This window comes from Ctenocephalides felis, unplaced genomic scaffold (assembly GCF_003426905.1).
Source record: "Ctenocephalides felis isolate EL2017-DRISC unplaced genomic scaffold, ASM342690v1 CF-g0.4_SCAFFOLD_01886, whole genome shotgun sequence".
In the NCBI taxonomy this organism is placed as follows: domain Eukaryota; kingdom Metazoa; phylum Arthropoda; class Insecta; order Siphonaptera; family Pulicidae; genus Ctenocephalides; species Ctenocephalides felis.
Window position 1 is genome coordinate 108,993,549 of NW_020538040.1, and position 19,734 is coordinate 109,013,282.

Here is a 19,734-nt window from a genome sequence, read left to right on the forward strand (position 1 = left end):
GCTTTCTAACGATGTATAATACTTTATATGTTTTCTCTGCAGAAATATCGAATCGTGAGGAGTGTTGCTCCAACCTAGCCGCACTTTGCATTTTGACAAGTTAACATCTACACATATTGCTCTATAACATCAAAACCGTAAAAGATACGAAAAAACTTTGTTCGTACGAAAGATGCAGAATAAAATTATGAATAAAATGGGATATGAATGGTTAAGTGTGTTCATATAATTTTCTCGAGATTTTCCGATTTTCCTGAAATTTTACGACGGCAACTTGCCTGTAGGCCACACCGTTCGGAATTCGAAGTTGCGATATATGGGAAAAAAACTAAGAACTTTGAGACCTTTCTAACGATGTATAATACTTTATATGCTTTTTTTACAGAAATATCGAATCGTGAGGAGTGTTGCTCCAACCTAGTCGCACTTTGCATTTTGGCAAGTTAACATCTACACATATTGCTCTATAACATCAAAACCGTAAAAGATACGAAAAAACTTTGTTCGTACAAAAGATGCAGAATAAAATAACGAATAAAATGGTATATAAATGGTTAAGTGTGTTCATATAATTTTCTCGAGATTTTTTAATATTTCGTAGCTAAGAACAAAATTTCAAGTCAGTTATCCCTATGGCAACTTTTCAGTTGCTTCGCGTTTCAAGTCAGTTATCCCTATGGTAACTTTTCGGTTGCTTCGCGTTACAAGTCAGATATCCCTATGGTAACATTGCAGATATATATTAAATTATTACTGAAATTTCGTTTAAAACATTATGTATACATATGATTGTATAGTTTTACTTGTCGTCAACGATCATACCATGTTGAATATACCGGTTCTCGTCCGATCACCGAAGTCAAGCAACATTGGGCGTGGGTAGTACTTAGATGGGAGACCGCTTGGGAACACCACGTATCGTTGACTTTTTGCCCTAGTATTTTACAGATGTTAAGTCAAATTATAAATAGTACATACTCTCGGTATAAACTGTTAAAATCTTTGATAGAGATGAGAAAATAGTTTATGTAAAATGAAATATATATAAATACAGCATACATTGTTATAAAAGATATAAATATACTGAATATTTTGTTATAAAAGATTCGAAATATTTCTGGGTTGAAAGTTACTTTATTAAATAAAAATAGCAACTTACACGTATTTTGCAAATTGACAACTTGCACGCATTCTGCAAATTGACAACTTGCACGCATTTTGCACATTGGCAACTTGTACGCATTATGCATTATTGACAACTTACACGTACTTTGTTTGATTGGAAACTTGTACGCATTTGATTTGATATGTAACTCGTATGCATTTTATATAATTGGTAACTTGTACGCATTACTAGAGATCTCGGCGAAAAACATTCTCCCTTATAAAGAAAAAAATATATAAAATATATAATCATATATTATAAATAAAAAATACCAAATGTTTCTCTTTAAAATTACAATTTTCTCGCCAATTATAAAGCATATTGAAAACAATTTAGCTTGTTTTTAAGAAATAATGAATATATCAAATATTTCCATAGAGGCTAGTTTTATGTAAAATAGCTAGAGGTACCAAAGAAGTGCCGTGTGTGTTACAATATGCACAATTTTTCGACGGCAAAGTCGAAATGATTGTGGCATACTGTAACCGGCTACAACGTAAGGCTTAAGGCTTATGCTCTAATAGCGTGGGGTGACGTCAAGCCAACATGACAAATCCCCAAGCCAAGGGCTGAGTCTCAACAGATTGCAGCGTGGTAACTGCTCTACCGAGTACAACACCCCGCCAGGTACCTAAGTCGTTTACAAACGATTCCGAGTCTCGACATCGAACTAGTGACCCATGATCGACCGCTATAGGCAGGACAAATATAACGGATGGATACCGCCACTGTCCAGCGCCTCATTCGGCTAAAAATGGCTCGTGCGATAAACGGCGTGTGCCGAATACCTAATAAATCACATTGTATTGAGCCTTTCGACTCACGAGACTCCTAGAGATATCGTTGCTTACTTTGTCTAGAAAGGATACGGCCTTAGAGGCGTTCAGACATAATCCCACGGATGGTAGCTTCGCACCACCGGCCGCTCGACCGAGTGCGTGAACCAAATGTCCGAACCTGCAGTTCCTCTCGTACTGAGCAGGATTACTATCGCAACGACAATTCATCAGTTGGGTAAAACTAACCTGTCTCACGACGGTCTAAACCCAGCTCACGTTCCCTATTTGTGGGTGAACAATCCAACGCTTGGCGAATTCTGCTTCGCAATGATAGGAAGAGCCGACATTGAAAGATCAAAAAGCAACGTCGCTATGAACTCTTGGCTGCCACAAGCCAGTTATCCCTGTGATAACTTTTCTGACACCTCTTGCTGAAAATTCTTCAAGCCAAAAGGATCGATAGGCCGTGCTTTTGCAGTCCCTGTGCACACTGAACAACGGGATCAAGCCAGCATTTGCCCTTTTGCTCTACGCAAGGTTTCTGTCCTCGCTGAGCTGGCCTTAGGACACCTGCGTTATTATTTGACAGATGTACCGCGCCAGTCAAACTCCCGGCCTAGCAATTTCCTCGAATCGGATCACGCTAGAGTATAGTTGGCGATCGGCGCGAAGCCTCACACCACTCTTATACGCTTGGCTCTAGAAAACCGTGACAGTCGGAACGAAAGTTCTCGACGCACGCTTTCCGCCCAATCGAGTAAGTAAAGAAACGATGAAAGTAGTGGTATTTCACCGACGATATTGCTATCTCCCACTTATGCTACATCTCTCATGTCTCCTTACAATGCCAGACTAGAGTCAAGCTCAACAGGGTCTTCTTTCCCCGTTAATTTTTCCAAGCCCGTTCCCTTGGCAGTGGTTTCGCTAGAAAATAGATAGGGACAGTGGGAATCTCGTTAATCCATTCATGCGCGTTACTAATTAGATGACGAGGCATTTGGCTATTTTTTTTTTTTTTGCTAGGAGGGGAATACATTTATGTACAATGGTCGCCAGGTTGACCAATAGTGTGGGACTCGGCCCAAAGGCAATACCCACTAAACCTAACTCCTAGTATTGTGCCTGGGGGATGTTGAGCGCAGGCAGCACGCGTGCAATTCAGGTGGTCATCCGATTCCTTGTGGCTCGTGTCTTGTAGTCGTTGTTTTTGACCATTTCGCAAATTCGTTTAGTCCTCCGATTATCGCTCTAGTAGAGATTACCTTCAATTCATTCTTTTTTAATATCTTCTCCGACACTAGAAAATTCGCCGATTCTTCGTGCCAGACACCCCTGATGTTAAGGGTAATTGTGTTGTACACCACTGTTGACACATTGTATTTCAGTTTCACCGTCCTCCAGATTCTTATAATGTTCGATCTTCCGTCTGTGAGCTCCGGCCATATTAGTAGAGCTTCCTACAATTTGGGCGTCCAGTACAATTGCTTTCTGACCCTGTGACGCGATCAAATCCGGTTTCCGAGTGCCTTCAGGTGTTTGGAAGGTTGGCTCCCAATCAACACGAGAGTGTGATTTCTCCAACGCTCTTTTGACGTAGTTACAGACTGCATTGTGTCGTTCTATTCGTTGACGATGGCTACGGTGACAAGTTTGTAGGACGTGGTCTAACGTCTCTGGAGCATTACAACCGGCCCTACAGTTCCTGTCCTCTGTTCTACCTCTAGTTGTTCGGGATCTCGTAGGCATTGCATTAATTCTGAACTTAATGCAATTCACGTAATCTTTCCCTGTCAGGAAATTGTTGCCTTCAGTCACCCACCGATGTTGTGATGGTACTTTGGATGATTTTACCAATGGGGACCCGTCCACTGACTTGTGCAGTAGCCGAGCCCATCGTTCATCCAGTTGCTCCTGAGAGGCAAGGACGATGTTATTCTCCATTAGTTTCTTGTCACACTTCTCAATCTCCAGTTGGTGGAATCTGGATTCACCCCAGTTCAACTTAACCAGTCTATTTTTCCTCCTAAGAGGAACTAACCACCTTAATGATGGGAAAGATAGGCCCCCATCTTTACTATTTGCATAAAAATATGAATTAGTAGTATCATTAGGTAGTCGCAGCCATGAACGAACTGCCTTTCTGACTGCACCATCGAGCGACTTCAGAAATCCTAGTTTGGCATTACCTAATGTTAATTGATGCGTTAACTTAGGAATGCCAATGGTTCTTAGCGCAAATAACCGTTGTTGTGGTTTCAATGGTGCTTTGGTTATTTTTTCAATAGTTGACTGGAGTTTTGCTTTAAGATCACCAATATTGCCACCCTCGGGAGTGAATTCCACCCCAAGTAAGTCCAGCCGTCGACCCTTGTTTTTGCAGGTAGTGTTTGCGTCCCACATTTGAAGATAATATCCTTATCGACAAATGACTTCTTCACGTGCGGCACGTTCTTAATTGCTACCGTAAAGGACTTGTTGGTGTTAATCCTCAGGCCACAACTTGCGAGAAAATTCTCAGCATGACTGAGTAATGTCTGCAATCCTTTTACTGACGCTGCCACTAAAACCAAATGGTCAGCAAAAGCCAGAACATTATAAGTCATGCCTTCAATCTTTACCCCGATCTCAGGTGGGGTGGTCTCGATCATTTTATTAATAACTAGATTAAACTGGATGGGCGACAAAGGATCTCCTTGCTTGACTCCGCACCTCGGACTAATGCAATCCGAGGTCCAGCGCCCTGACCGAAGTCTTGTCCACCCATGTTTATACAGTTCCTTAACGTAAAGAGTGAAGGGTTGTGGTAAGTTGTAGTTCAAGCCAAAAGGATCGATAGGCCGTGCTTTCGCAGTCCCTGTGCACACTGAACAACGGGATCAAGCCAGCATTTGCCCTTTTGCTCTACGCGAGGTTTCTGTCCTCGCTGAGCTGGCCTTAGGACACCTGCGTTATTATTTGACAGATGTACCGCCCCAGTCAAACTCCTGGCCTAGCAATTTCCTCGAATCGGATCACGCTAGAGTATAGTTGGCGATCGGCGCGAAGCCTCACACCACTCTTACACGCTTGGCTCTAGAAAACCGTGACAGTCGGAACGAAAGTTCTCGACGCACGTTTTCCGCCCAATCGAGTAAGTAAAGAAACGATGAAAGTAGTGGTATTTTACCGACGATATTGCTATCTCCAACTTATGCTACATCTCTCATGTCTCCTTACAATGCCAGACTAGAGTCAAGCTCAACAGGGTCTTCTTTCCCCGTTAATTTTTCCAAGCCCGTTCCCTTGGCAGTGGTTTCGCTAGAAAATAGATAGGGACAGTGGGAATCTCGTTAATCCATTCATGCGCGTTACTAATTAGATGACGAGGCATTTGGCTATTTTTATTTTTTTTGGCTAGGAGGGGAATACATTTATGTACAATGGTCGCCAGGTTGACCAATAGTGTGGGACTCGGCCCAAAGGCAATACCCACTAAACCTAACTCCTAGTATTGTGCCTGGGGGATGTTGAGCGCAGGCAGCACGCGTGCAATTCAGGTGGTCATCCGATTCCTTGTGGCTCGTGTCTTGTAGTCGTTGTTTTTGACCATTTCGCAAATTCGTTTAGTCCTCCGATTATCGCTCTAGTAGAGATTACCTTCAATTCATTCTTCTTTAATATCTTCTCCGACACTAGAAAATTCGCCGATTCTTCGTGCCAGACATCCCTGATGTTAAGGGTAATTGTGTTGTACACCACTGTTGACACATTGTATTTCAGTTTCACCGTCCTCCAGATTTTTATAATGTTCGATCTTCCGTCTGTGAGCTCCGGCCATATTAGTAAAGCTTCTTACAATTTGGGCGTCCAGTACAATTGCTTTCTGACCCTGTGACGCGATCAAATCCGGTTTCCGAGTACCTTCAGGTGTTTTGAAGGTTGGCTCCCAATCAACACGAGAGTGTGATTTCTCCAACGCTCTTTTGACGTAGTTACAGACTGCATTGTGTCGTTCTATTCGTTGACGATGGCTACGGTGACAAGTTTGTAGGACGTGGTCTAACGTCTCTGGAGCATTACAACCGGCCCTACAGTTCCTGTCCTCTGTTCTACCTCTAGTTGTTCGGGATCTCGTAGGCATTGCATTAATTCTGAACTTAATGCAATTCACGTAATCTTTCCCTGTCAGGAACTTGTTGCCTTCAGTCACCCACCGATGTTGTGATGGTACTTTGGATGGTTTTACCAATGGGGACCCGTTCACTGACTTGTGCAGTAGCCGAGCCCCATCGTTTATCCAGTTGCTCCTGAGAGGCAAGGACGATGTTATTCTCCATTAGTTTCTTGTCACACTTCTCAATCTCCAGTTGGTGGAATCTGGATTCACCCCAGTTCAACTTAACCAGTCTATTTTTCCTCCTAAGAGGAACTAACCACCTTAATGATGGGAAAGATAGGCCCCCATCTTTACTATTTGCATAAAAATATGAATTAGTAGTATCATTAGGTAGTCGCAGCCATGAACGAACTGCCTTTCTGACTGCACCATCGAGCGACTTCAGAAATCCTAGTTTGGCATTACCTAATGTTAATTGATGCATTAACTTAGGAATGCCAATGGTTCTTAGCGCAAATAACCGTTGTTGTGGTTTCAATGGTGCTTTGGTTATTTTTTCAATAGTTGACTGGAGTTTTGCTTTAAGATCACCAATATTGCCACCCTCGGGAGTGAATTCCACCTCAAGTAAGTCCAGCCGTCGACCCTTGTTTTTGCAGGTAGTGTTTGCGTCCCACATTTGAAGATAATATCCTTATCGACAAATGACTTCTTCACGTGCGGCACGTTCTTAATTGCTACCGTAAAGGACTTGTTGGTGTTAATCCTCAGGCCACAACTTGCGAGAAAATTCTCAGCATGACTGAGTAATGTCTGCAATCCTTTTACTGACGCTGCCACTAAAACCAAATGGTCAGCAAAAGCCAGAACATTATAAGTCATGCCTTCAATCTTTACCCCGATCTCAGGTGGGGTGGTCTCGATCATTTTATTAATAACTAGATTAAACAGGATGGGCGACAAAGGATCTCCTTGCTTGACTCCGCACCTCAGACTAATGGGATCCGAGGTCCAGCGCCCTGACCGAAGTCTTGTCCACCCATGTTTATACAGTTCCTTAACGTAAAGAGTGAAGGGTTGTGGTAAGTTGTAGTATTGTAGTGTGTTGATCAACGCAGCTATGATATTGAGTCAAAGGCCTTGGTGACATCTATCGAAGCTAAAAACACAGGCTTGTTGTTGTGCCTACGGTGCCGTAAAAGGTGATCTAGCGCTAATGTGTTATGTGCGCATCCGTCAACTGGCTGGAACGCCTTTTGTCGACTATCAATCTAAACCTCACTAAGCAGACGCCTAGCCAGCACTTTTTTAAATGTTCTGGTTAAGACCGATGAGACAGTTATGGGTCTGTAATCACCAGGGTGTTCAGCGTTATCTTTTTTTGGAATCAGGGTTGTATATGATTCCATCATTCTGTGGCGATATCAAGCAGGCTGGTTTTGATTTTGTAAAAACAATGGGACATGTCATGTATATTTTTGATATCGAAATATATTTACAGTTAATAAATTTATATTTTTTTTATTATGTTGGGAGTTTATAATTTAATATATTATCATAATCATCACTACTCCCACATTGGTGACCCCGACGATGGAGATGAAGATAAAGGAGTTTTATTTTTCGAAGATTTAAGAAAAATTGATTTTGACGCAGCACCATAATCACTGGTCTTCAGTGACGACCTATAAGGTATGTCCAGTCCAATCCATCATAGTTAACGCACTTACTATCTGGATCAGACTTCCGAGGTTACTCATTTGGTATACCCAGACCTCAGTGTTTATTGCTGACAGAAAAAATAATTTGGAGCCTGAACTTTTCATTGGAATGCAATTCAACCTCTCTTTCTCTGTTAACTCAACAAATCGTCTTATAATGCTACCTCCCATTATCGGTGACAACGACGAATCAAAACAAAATTTGACATAATTTATTGGATTCCACAATTCTGGACTCTTATGTCAAAGAAACCAATGATCCTGATTTGGATAAAGAGCCAACTTCTTTCTCTGATCGGAACTCATCAGATACGAATGCAACGCTTGCAGAAATGGAAACTGTACCCATAAATTATGCATTCTAAACATTAAGTTATTCTGATATAACTAATACCCATTAGATCGAGAACATTATGCAGAATATGGAGTTGATGGCAGGTCAAATCACCACATACGGTGGATCTGCTGACGAAACATGGAAATTTGTAATTGACCAGTATTACAACACTGGTCTGCTATAATCTGCTTTCCCACCACATTTTTATAACGTGTTTCCCTGTATTTTTTTTTAAACTGTGAGATCAACACTGGGCAGGGAGTGTGTGGCGATATCAAGCAGGCTGGTTTTGATTTTGTAAAAACAATGGGCCATGTCATGTATATTTTTGATATCGAAATATTTTTACAGTTAATAAATTTATATTTTTTTTATTATGTTGGGAGTTTCTAATTTAATATATTATCATAATCATCACTACTCCCACAATTCTATCCGGAATCCATCCCATTAACATTAACAGATTCAGCAAGTTAACCAGAATGTCGGTTGGCATAGACTTTAACAGTCTGGCTGATATACCATCCGGACCAGGGGCCGTGTTTCTGTCTGGAAGTGCACACCTGACTTCCTCAGTAGACACGGGTTTTCACAGGTGCGAGAGATCTTCGTTTCTCGCTGTTTGGACATCTGGTGTTACATCGACTGAGTCTGTTAATACATTCTTCCAAAATTGCACCATTACATCAGGTGGTGGGGGGGTCGAGGTAGCTTTGCAGTCTAGTATATAAGAAATACATTTGCTTGGGTTCTTGCTCCAATGCGTTTGAGTCACTTTGTACTCGTTTCTGCGCTGCTGCCTCTTATTTAACCTTGGTGCTTTCCCCTTCTTGTTGTTCTTGGGGTTGGTCACTCTTTTATATGGGAAGGTGGATTCTAGATACTCGCTCACTTGCTTCCTTAATTCCTCTGGTGATAGTTCCGCAGCTTTATGGCATATGTTAACCAATAGGGAACTGTTGAACTTGTCATCATCTCTACTCCTTGCTATCGCTAGTGCTCTAGTGAGGTCATCTCGCATGTCTAAATTAGTGGCCACAGGACAAGAGTTGGTGTTACTTGTCTCATCAGGTGTAGATAGAAAGTCTGCGATCAGTGTTCTCTGTTCGTGCACACTCCGACCAATCGAAGTTGCGAAATATTTGCCACATAGTGGAAAACGGCATTAAGAGAGTCATAGTTACTCCCGCCGTTTACCCGCGCTTGCTTGAATTTCTTCACGTTGACATTCAGAGCACTGGGCAGAAATCACATTACGTCAACACCCGCTAGAGCCATCGCAATGCTTTGTTTTAATTAGACAGTCGGATTCCCCTAGTCCGTGCCAGTTCTGAGCTGACCGTTGAACGGCGGCCGAAGAGGACAACCGACCGACCGAAGCCGGCACAGAAACCTCGCAGCAAGAAAGATCCGCGGGGGGCCAAGGCACGGATCAAAGTCACAAGGACCGTTTCACCTCGCCCAGGCCCGGCACGTCAGCCGACACCCGCTTCCCGATCAAGCCCGACACGCCCCGATCCTCAGAGCCAATCCTTATCCCGAAGTTACGAATCCAATTTGCCGACTTCCCTTACCTACATTAATCTATCGACTAGAGGCTCTTCACCTTGGAGACCTGCTGCGGATATGGGTACGAACCGGCGCGACACCTACCGTGGCCCTCTCCTGGATTTTCAAGGTCCGAGGTAAAGATACGGACACCGCCGCAACTGCGGTGCTCTTCGCGTTCCAAACTCTATCTCCCTGCTAGAGGATTCCAGGGAACTCGAACGCTGATACAGAAAAGAAAACTCTCCCCGTATCTCCCGACGGCGTCTGCAGGTCATTTTGGGTTACCCCGACGAACTCTCTTGCGAGGGCCCGACTTGTAAACGGTTCCGCTGCCGGGTTTCGGAATAGGAACCGGATTCCCTTTCGCCCGATGGGTGTGAGATTTTATTCAAAATAAAATACACCAACATCAACATAGGATTTCTCCTGGGGCTTAGGATCGACTGACTCGTGTGCAACGGCTGTTCACACGAAATCCTTCTCCACGTCAGTCCTCCAGGGCCTCGCTGGAGTATTTGCTACTACCACCAAGATCTGCACCGATGGCGGCTCCAGGCAGGCTCACGCCCAAACCCTTCTGCGCACACCACCGCGACCCTCCTACTCACCAGGGCTTCGAAACGAACTGTAATGGACGCTCCTCATGCCCTGGCGGCCGAGTATAGGCACGACGCTTCAGCGCCATCCATTTTCAGGGCTAGTTGCTTCGGCAGGTGAGTTGTTACACACTCCGTAGCGGATTCCAACTTCCATGGCCACCGTCCTGTTGTCTTAAGCAACCAACGCCTTTCATGGTATCCCATTAGCGTCGTTTAGGCGCCTTAACTCGGCGTTTGGTTCATCCCACAGCGCCAGTTCTGCTTACCAAAAGTGGCCCACTAGGCACTCTGATCCAAATCTCTGGCTTCACTATTCAAGCAAGCCAGAGATCTCACCCATTTAAAGTTGAAAATAGGTTGAGGTCGTTTCGGCCCCAAGGCCTCTAATCATTCGCTTTACCGGATGAGACTCGCTCATCGAATGCCAGCTATCCTGAGGGAAACTTCGGAGGGAACCAGCTACTAGATGGTTCGATTAGCCTTTCGCCCCTATACCCAGTTCCGACGATCGATTTGCACGTCAGAATCGTTACGGTCCTCCATCAGGGCTTCCCCTGACTTCGACCTGACCAGGCATATTTCACCATCTTTCGGGTCCCAGCGTGTACGCTCTGGGTGCGCCTCTTCTCGCAATGAGATTGAGACGCCCCGGGATTGCAAGCACGCATCCGTAGATGCGGTCCGTCATCCCTCAGTTCACTTAAGCGAACCTTTACTTTCATTGCGCCTTTAGCTTTTGTATTTCCCAATGACTCGCGCACCTGCTAGACTCCTTGGTCCGTGTTTCAAGACGGGTCCTGAAAGTACCCAAAGCAATAGCATCGCTGACCGGTAATAGAGTCCGTCCGAGGACACGGCAGCTAACAGCTCGAGGCGGCATCGACACAAAAAATCGACGAGGAATCTTTGAATCGTCCAAATTTGCCGGAACGAAACCGCATTTCGAAGAGTTCGGGTTTCCGGTTATCGGGAGGGTCGCAAGAATATAAAATCTCTAGGACACACAACCCGCCGTAATCCCACAGAACGTCAACGAACGGTAATGTCCGATGTTGCAAAGTGGACTGGCTCACACGTTGAGTGAATTATTTAAGAGCACGCATTTACGCAAAACACCATCATTCGCCGGCAAGCCGTTTAAAGCAAGCGGCAGTCTGGTAATGTTATACGACCCTCAGCCAGAGGTGGTCCGGGAACAGTATCCGAGGACCGCAATGTGCGTTCGAAATGTCAATGTTCATGTATCCTGCAGTTCACATGTCGACGCGCAATTAGCTGCGTTCTTCATCGACCCACAAGCCAAGTGATCCACCGTTCAGGGTGATTTTATATATATTTATACATGTTTCAATCGTGATTCCCTCGAAATCGTTTAAGATAACTCGGGCGATTCTGAAACTAGTTTGTTTATTATGGTTACAATTAGTACACCGTAAAGCTTTTGCTTTTCGGTCCGAGATACGAGACCTCGAAAATTGAAATATGAATATTTCATTGTGTGTGACATTGAAAAATCTGCTTTCACTGATCTTTCATTTTCTTAAAACAACGCAATGAAGCGAATGTTCAAATTCGCACGATTTGAATAAAATGTGCAGAGTATATAGAATACCAACCAGATGTAGCAAGCGTTTACTACAATCGACATTGAAACACTAGACTTTCATCTAGCGCCCAAAGAATTGATTGAGCTATGCGTTTAAAGTATAATATTCAAAAAAACGCCGTTTTCACAACGAACTTCGTCATTCGCTCAGGCATCTAGCGATACCGAGCAGATATACATGGCAGTGCTCTCACACAATGCATAAGAGCGCTAAGCGGTTGTAAACCGCGTCACGCTGCTTTTGCACACTGCGCAATATTTTGCGACTAGCTCCGGTCAAACGTTAATGAAACGAATGATCCATCGTTGCGAGACGCTTTAATATTTTATACGTCGTAGGTTATACGACATATCGCACACGTTTCATTCACTAAATAGTAAATGTACGTTAATGATCCTTCCGCAGGTTCACCTACGGAAACCTTGTTACAAACTTTTACTTCCTCTAATAATCAAGTTTGGTCATCTTCCCAGCAACATCGGCAATGTCGAAACGCTGCCGCGCACCGGTCCGAAGACCTCACTAAATTTCAATCGGTAGTAGCGACGGGCGGTGTGTACAAAGGGCAGGGACGTAATCAACGCAAGCTTATGACTCGCGCTTACTAGGAATTCCTCGTTCATGGGGAAGAACTGCAAGCCCCAAGCCCTTCCCTAGCACGAAGAGGCTTCAACGGATTACCGGGACCTTTCGGCCAGGAAAAACCTGCAGATCTCTTCAGTGTAGCGCGCGTGCGGCCCAGAACATCTAAGGGCATCACAGACCTGTTATTGCTCATTTCGTCGTGCGACTAAATGCCACCTGTCCCTCTAAGAAGATATATTTGTACGCCGGTAGTAAGAACCACAACCAACAACGACCGAAGCCAAAGCGGAGGGTCTTTGCGATACCGGAAAGTACGCCTGTTTAGCAGGCTAGAGTCTCGTTCGTTATCAGAATTAACCAGACAAATCGCTCCACCAACTAAGATGGCCATGCACCACTACCCCACCCGAATCAAGAAAGAGCTCTCAATCTGTCAATCCTTCCGGTGTCCGGACCTGGTAAGGTTTCCCGTGTTTGAGTCAAATTAAGCCGCAGGCTCCACTCCTTGTAGTGCCCTTCCGTCAATTCCCTTTAAGTTTCAGCTTTGCAACCATACTTCCCCCCGGAACCCAAAAGCTTTGGTTTCCCGGAAGCTGCCCGCCGAGTCATCGGAGGAACTTCGGCGGATCGCTAGCTGGCATCGTTTATGGTTAGAACTAGGGCGGTATCTGATCGCCTTCGAACCTCTAACTTCGTTCTTGATTGATGAAACACATTTGGCAATGCTTTCGCTTCTGTCCGTCTTGCGACGATTCAAGAATTTCACCTCTAACGTCGCAATACGAATGCCCCCAGTTGTCCCTATTAATCATTACCTCGGAATTCCGAAAACCAACAAAATAGAACCGAGGTCCTATTCCATTATTCCATGCACACAATATTCAGGCGAATGAGCCTGCTTTAAGCACTCTAATTTGTTCAAAGTAAACGTACCGGCCCACCTCGACACTCGGTGAAGAGCACCGTGGTAGGATTTTGAGTTGGGCCGCCTTTTGACGGGCTAAGCCCACCGGTAGGACGTCCCACAGACATGCCAGTTGAACACCGCGAGCGGTGAACCGACAGTGTGGGACACAGATTCAACTACGAGCTTTTTTAACCGCAACAACTTTAATATACGCTATTAGAGCTGGGATTATCGCGGCTGCTGGCACCAGACTGGCCCTCTTATAGATCCTCGTTAAAGGATTTAAAGTGTACTCATTCCGATCACGGGGCCTCGGATGAGTCCCGTATCGTTATTTTTCGTCACTACCTCCCCGTGCCGGGAGTGGGTAATTTGCGCGCCTGCTGCCTTCCTTGGATGTGGTAGCCGTTTCTCAGGCTCCCTCTCCGGAATCGAACCCTGATTCCCCGTTACCCGTAACAACCATGGTAGTCGCAGAAACTATCATCGACAGTTGATAAGGCAGACATTTGAAAGATGCGTCGCCGGTACTAGACCGTGCGATCAGCACAAACTTATTCAGAGTCACCAAGTCAAACGGTGAGCAAGGCAAGCCCGCCACCGATTGGTTTTGATCTAATAAAAGCATTCCTTCCATCTCTGGTCGGAACTCTATTTGCATGTATTAGCTCTAGAATTACCACAGTTATTTAAGTAATGTGGGTACGATCTAAGGAACCATAACTGATGTAATGAGCCATTCGCGGTTTCACCTTAATGTAGCTTGCACTGAGACATGCATGGCTTAATCTTTGAGACAATATATACTACTGCAGGATCACCCGGGTGCTATATATATATATATATATAATATATCATATATCTATATATATATATATATATATATATATATTATATTAATAGCATAGTGCGTAAATGTCCCTCGGCGTCACCCGAGAGACCACACTTTGTATAGAAAAGTTCGATGAATATTTCTAAACAACGAATTTTCTTACATATATATATCTGAGCCGTACGATATTCCCTGAACATAACGAACAGTTTACATCGCGACTAGATATTTTATATATTCTGCGCTTAACACAGAGGCTAGACCTTTAACAACCGTCGAAACGGCGGTCCGTACATGAAATTTGCGGTCCGCAGACCCAGTTAATTTCAAACAGTCTCTTTACCCTTCGTTAGATTTAAAACGTCGGGGCGAATTCATAAAAATTCATCGTTATAACTCACTTTTATTCTCGCTCGGAGAGTATTGAGTTGATTGCATTTGTATATTTGATTTTCCGCATAAGAGTCTTTGCGTCAACGTCACATGCCCGCGGATATGCTGTACAGTATGGTTGAACACTTATAAATAAGGTCCAGAACCCGGCCGCCGAAACCGACATCCGAACATATCCGGCGTATATAATTCCAGACACGGTCTACGACATTATTTAAAGTAACGCCGCTATATAGTTGACAGACTAAAAGTATCGAATATAATGTATAAAATACACCGGAGAATAATATTCGAACCTGCCTGAACAACACAGCGTACTTTAGCCTAAGCTTGCTCGCATCGCACTCGACACGATCTATTCCCCTATATAAGGCGCGCGGCTACAGCGTAAGTATTAGACTGAGTCCCAAGCGACGTGCATTTGACCTGCGGCGAGGGCCTGCTCGCGCTTACGTGTGTGAATCGTCAAGACAAAGTCTGGGAAAATTTCGAACTGCAACCCTTATGATAGAAAAATTTTTGTTGAAATTTTGTTAGATGTTCAAACAGTTTTATATATATGGACAATATGAATTATAGTTAATTATTGAGTTTTTAGGTGTTTTTTGTTTTTTTTTAAACTTTTGTATAAAATTATGTATTTATTGATTTTGATAGATCTCAATGAATATAAAACGAATTTATATATAGTTATATTATTTTTTATAATTATTTGTTTAAATTTTCTAATTTTACAATAAATGTTCAAACCAGTTTTCCTCGATTTTCTCTTAAACCGTAAAAGATACGAAAAAACTTTGTTCGTACGAAAGATGCAGAATAAAATAACGAATAAAATGGTGTTATTTGTAACGAATAAAACGAATGAATGGTTAAGTGTGTTCATATAATTTTCTCGAGATTTTCCGATTTTCCTGAAATTTTACGACGGCAACTCGCCTGTAGGCCACACCGTTCGGAATTCGAAGTTGCGATATATGGGAAAAAAACTAAGAATTTTGAGACTTTTCTAACGATGTATAATACATTATATGTTTTCTTTACAGAAATATCGAATCGTTAAGAGTGTTGCTCCAACCTAGCCGCACTTTGCATTTGACAATTTAACATCTACACATATTGCTCTATAACATCAAAACCGTGAAAGATACGAAAAAACTTTGTTCGTACGAAAGATGCAGAATAAAATTATGAATAAAATGGTATATGAATGGTTAAGTGTGTTCATATAATTTTCTCGAGAATTTCCGATTTTCCTGAAATTTTACGACGGCAACTCGCCTGTAGGCCACACCGTTCAGAATTCGAAGTTGCGATATATGGGAAAAAAACTAAGAATTTTGAGACCTTTCTAACGATGTATAATACTTTATATGTTTCTTAACAGAAATATCGAATCGTGAGGAGTGTTGCTCCAACCTAGACGCACTTTGCATTTTGACAAGTTAACATCTACACATATTGCTCTATAACATCAAAACCGTAAAAGATACGAAAAAACTTTGTTCGTACGAAAGATGCAGAATAAAATTATGAATAATATGGTATATGAATGGTTAAGTGTGTTCATATAATTTTCTCGAGATTTTCCGATTTTTCCTGAAATTTTACGACGGCAACTCGCCTGTAGGCCACACCGTTCGGAATTCGAAGTTGCGATATATGGGAAAAAAACTAAGAATTTTGAGACCTTTCTAACGATGTATAATACTTTATATGTTTTCTCTTTACAGAAATATCGAATCGTGAGGAGTGTTGCTCCAACCTAGCCGCACTTTGCATTTTGACAAGTTAACATCTACACATATTGCTCTATAACATGAAACCCGTAAAAGATACGAAAAAACTTTGTTCGTACGAAAGATGCAGAATAAAATTATGAATAAAATGGTATATGAATGGTTAAGTGTGTTCATATAATTTTCTCGAGATTTTCCGATTTTCCTGAAATTTTACGACGGCAACTCGCCTGTAGGCCACACCGTTCGGAATTCGAAGTTGCGATATATGGGAAAAAAACTAAGAATTTTGAGACCTTTCTAACGATGTATAATACTTTATATGTTTTCTTTACAAAAATATCGAATCGTGAGGAGTATTGCTCCAACCTAGCCGCACTTTTGCATTTTGACAAGTTAACATCTACACATATTGCTCTATAACATGAAAACCGTAAAAGATACGAAAAATTTGTTCGTACGAAAGATGCAGAATAAATTATGAATAAAATGGTATATGAATGGTTAAGTGTGTTCATATAATTTTCTCGAGATTTTTCCGATTTTCCTGAAATTTTACGACGGCAACTCGCCTGTAGGCCACACCGTTCGGAATTCGAAGTTGCGATATATGGAAAAAAACTAAGAATTTTGAGACCTTTCTAACGATGTATAATACTTTATATGTTTTCTTTACAGAAATATCGAATCGTGAGGAGTGTTGCTGCTCCAACCTAGCCGCACTTTGCATTTTGACAAGTTAACATCTACACATATTGCTCTATAACATGAAAACCGTAAAAGATACGAAAAAACTTTGTTCGTACGAAAGATGCAGAATAAAATTATGAATAAAATGGTATATGAATGGTTAAGTGTGTTCATATAATTTTTCTCGAGATTTTCCGATTTTCCTGAAATTTTACGACGGCAACTCGCCTGTAGGCCACACCGTTCGGAATTCGAAGTTGCGATATATGGGAAAAAACTAAGAATTTTGAGACCTTTCTAACGATGTATAATACTTTATATGTTTTCTTTACAGAAATATCGAATCGTGAGGAGTATTGCTCCAACCTAGCCGCACTTTGCATTTTGACAAGTTAACATCTACACATATTGCTCTATAACATGAAAACCGTAAAAGATACGAAAAAACTTTGTTCGTACGAAAGATGCAGAATAAAATTATGAATAAAATGGTATATGAATGGTTAAGTGTGTTCATATAATTTTCTCGAGATTTTCCGATTTTCCTGAAATTTTACGACGGCAACTCGCCTGTAGGCCACACCGTTCGGAATTCGAAGTTGCGATATATGGGAAAAAAACTAAGAATTTTGAGACCTTTCTAACGATGTATAATACTTTATATGTTTTCTTTACAGAAATATCGAATCGTGAGGAGTATTGCTCCAACCTAGCCGCACTTTGCATTTTGACAAGTTAACATCTACACATATTGCTCTATAACATGAAAACCGTAAAAGATACGAAAAAACTTTGTTCGTACGAAAGATGCAGAATAAAATTATGAATAAAATGGTATATAAATGGTTAAGTGTGTTCATATAATTTTCTCGAGATTTTCCGATTTTCCTGAAATTTTACGACGGCAACTCGCCTGTAGGCCACACCGTTCGGAATTCGAAGTTGCGATATATGGGAAAAAAACTAAGAATTTTGAGACCTTTCTAACGATGTATAATACTTTATTGTTTTTCTTTACAGAAATATCGAATCGTGAGGAGTGTTGCTCCAACCTAGCCGCACTTTGCATTTTGACAAGTTAACATCTACACATATTGCTCTATAACATGAAAACCGTAAAAGATACGAAAAACTTTGTTCGTACGAAAGATGCAGAATAAAATTATGAATAAAATGGTATATGAATGGTTAAGTTTTTCATATAATTTTCTCGAGATTTTTCCGATTTTCCTGAAATTTTACGACGGCAACTCGCCTGTAGGCCACACCGTTCGGAATTCGAAGTTGCGATATATGGGAAAAAAACTAAGAATTTTGAGACCTTTCTAACGATGTAAATACTTTATATGTTTTTCTTTACAGAAATATCGAATCGTGAGGAGTATTGCTCCAACCTAGCCGCACTTTGCATTTTGACAAGTTAACATCTCACACATATTGCTCTATAACATGAAAACCGTAAAAGATACGAAAAAACTTTGTTCGTACGAAAGATGCAGAATAAAATATGAATAAAATGGTATATGAATGGTTAAGTGTGTTCATATAATTTTCTCGAGATTTTCCGATTTTCCTGAAATTTTACGACGGCAACTCGCCTGTAGGCCACACCGTTCGGAATTCGAAGTTGCGATATATGGGAAAAAACTAAGAATTTTGAGACCTTTCTAACGATGTATAATACTTTATATGTTTTCTTTACAGAAATATCGAATCGTGAGGAGTATTGCTCCAACCTAGCCGCACTTTGCATTTTGACAAGTTAACATCTACACATATTGCTCTATAACATGAAAACCGTAAAAGATACGAAAAAACTTTGTTCGTACGAAAGATGCAGAATAAAATTATGAATAAAATGGTATATGAATGGTTAAGTGTGTTCATATAATTTTCTCGAGATTTTCCGATTTTCCTGAAATTTTACGACGGCAAACTCGCCTGTAGGCCACACCGTTCGGAATTCGAAGTTGCGATATATGGGAAAAAAACTAAGAATTTTGAGACCTTTCTAACGATGTATAATACTTTTATGTTTTCTTTACAGAATATCGAATCGTGAGGAGTTGCTCCAACCTAGCCGCACTTTGCATTTTGACAAGTTAACATCTACACATATTGCTCTATAACATGAAAACCGTAAAAGATACGAAAAAACTTTGTTCGTACGAAGATGCAGAATAAAATTATGAATAAAATGGTATATGAATGGTTAAGTGTGTTCATATAATTTTCTCGAGATTTTCCGATTTTCCTGAAATTTTACGACGGCAACTCGCCTGTAGGCCACACACCGTTCGGAATTCGAAGTTGCGATATATGGGAAAAAAACTAAGAATTTTGAGACCTTTCTAACGATGTATAATACTTTATATGTTTTCTTTACAGAAATATCGAATCGTGAGGAGTATTGCTCCAACCTAGCCGCACTTTGCATTTTGACAAGTTAACATCTACACATATTGCTCTATAACATGAAAACCGTAAAAGATACGAAAAACTTTGTTCGTACGAAAGATGCAGAATAAAATTATGAATAAAATGGTATATGAATGGTTAAGTGTGTTCATATAATTTTCTCGAGATTTTCCGATTTTCCTGAAATTTTACGACGGCAACTCGCCTGTAGGCCACACCGTTCGGAATTCGAAGTTGCGATATATGGGAAAAAACTAAGAATTTGAGCCTTTCTAACGATGTTAATACTTCATTATGTTTTCTTCTTTACAGAAT

General features: G+C 41.6%; 2 non-coding genes across 2 annotated transcripts; one reads left to right on the top strand and one right to left on the bottom strand.

Annotated features, from left to right (window-relative positions):
• The first annotated feature begins 808 nt into the window (after positions 1-808).
• LOC113378872 lies at positions 809-927 on the top strand. The gene has a single exon (XR_003367229.1). It is a non-coding gene; the product is annotated as a 5S ribosomal RNA (ribosomal RNA).
• A 10,489-nt stretch (positions 928-11,416) lies between these two features.
• On the bottom strand, positions 11,417-11,571 carry LOC113379014. The gene has a single exon (XR_003367323.1). It is a non-coding gene; the product is annotated as a 5.8S ribosomal RNA (ribosomal RNA).
• Between the last annotated feature and the right edge of the window lie 8,163 nt (positions 11,572-19,734).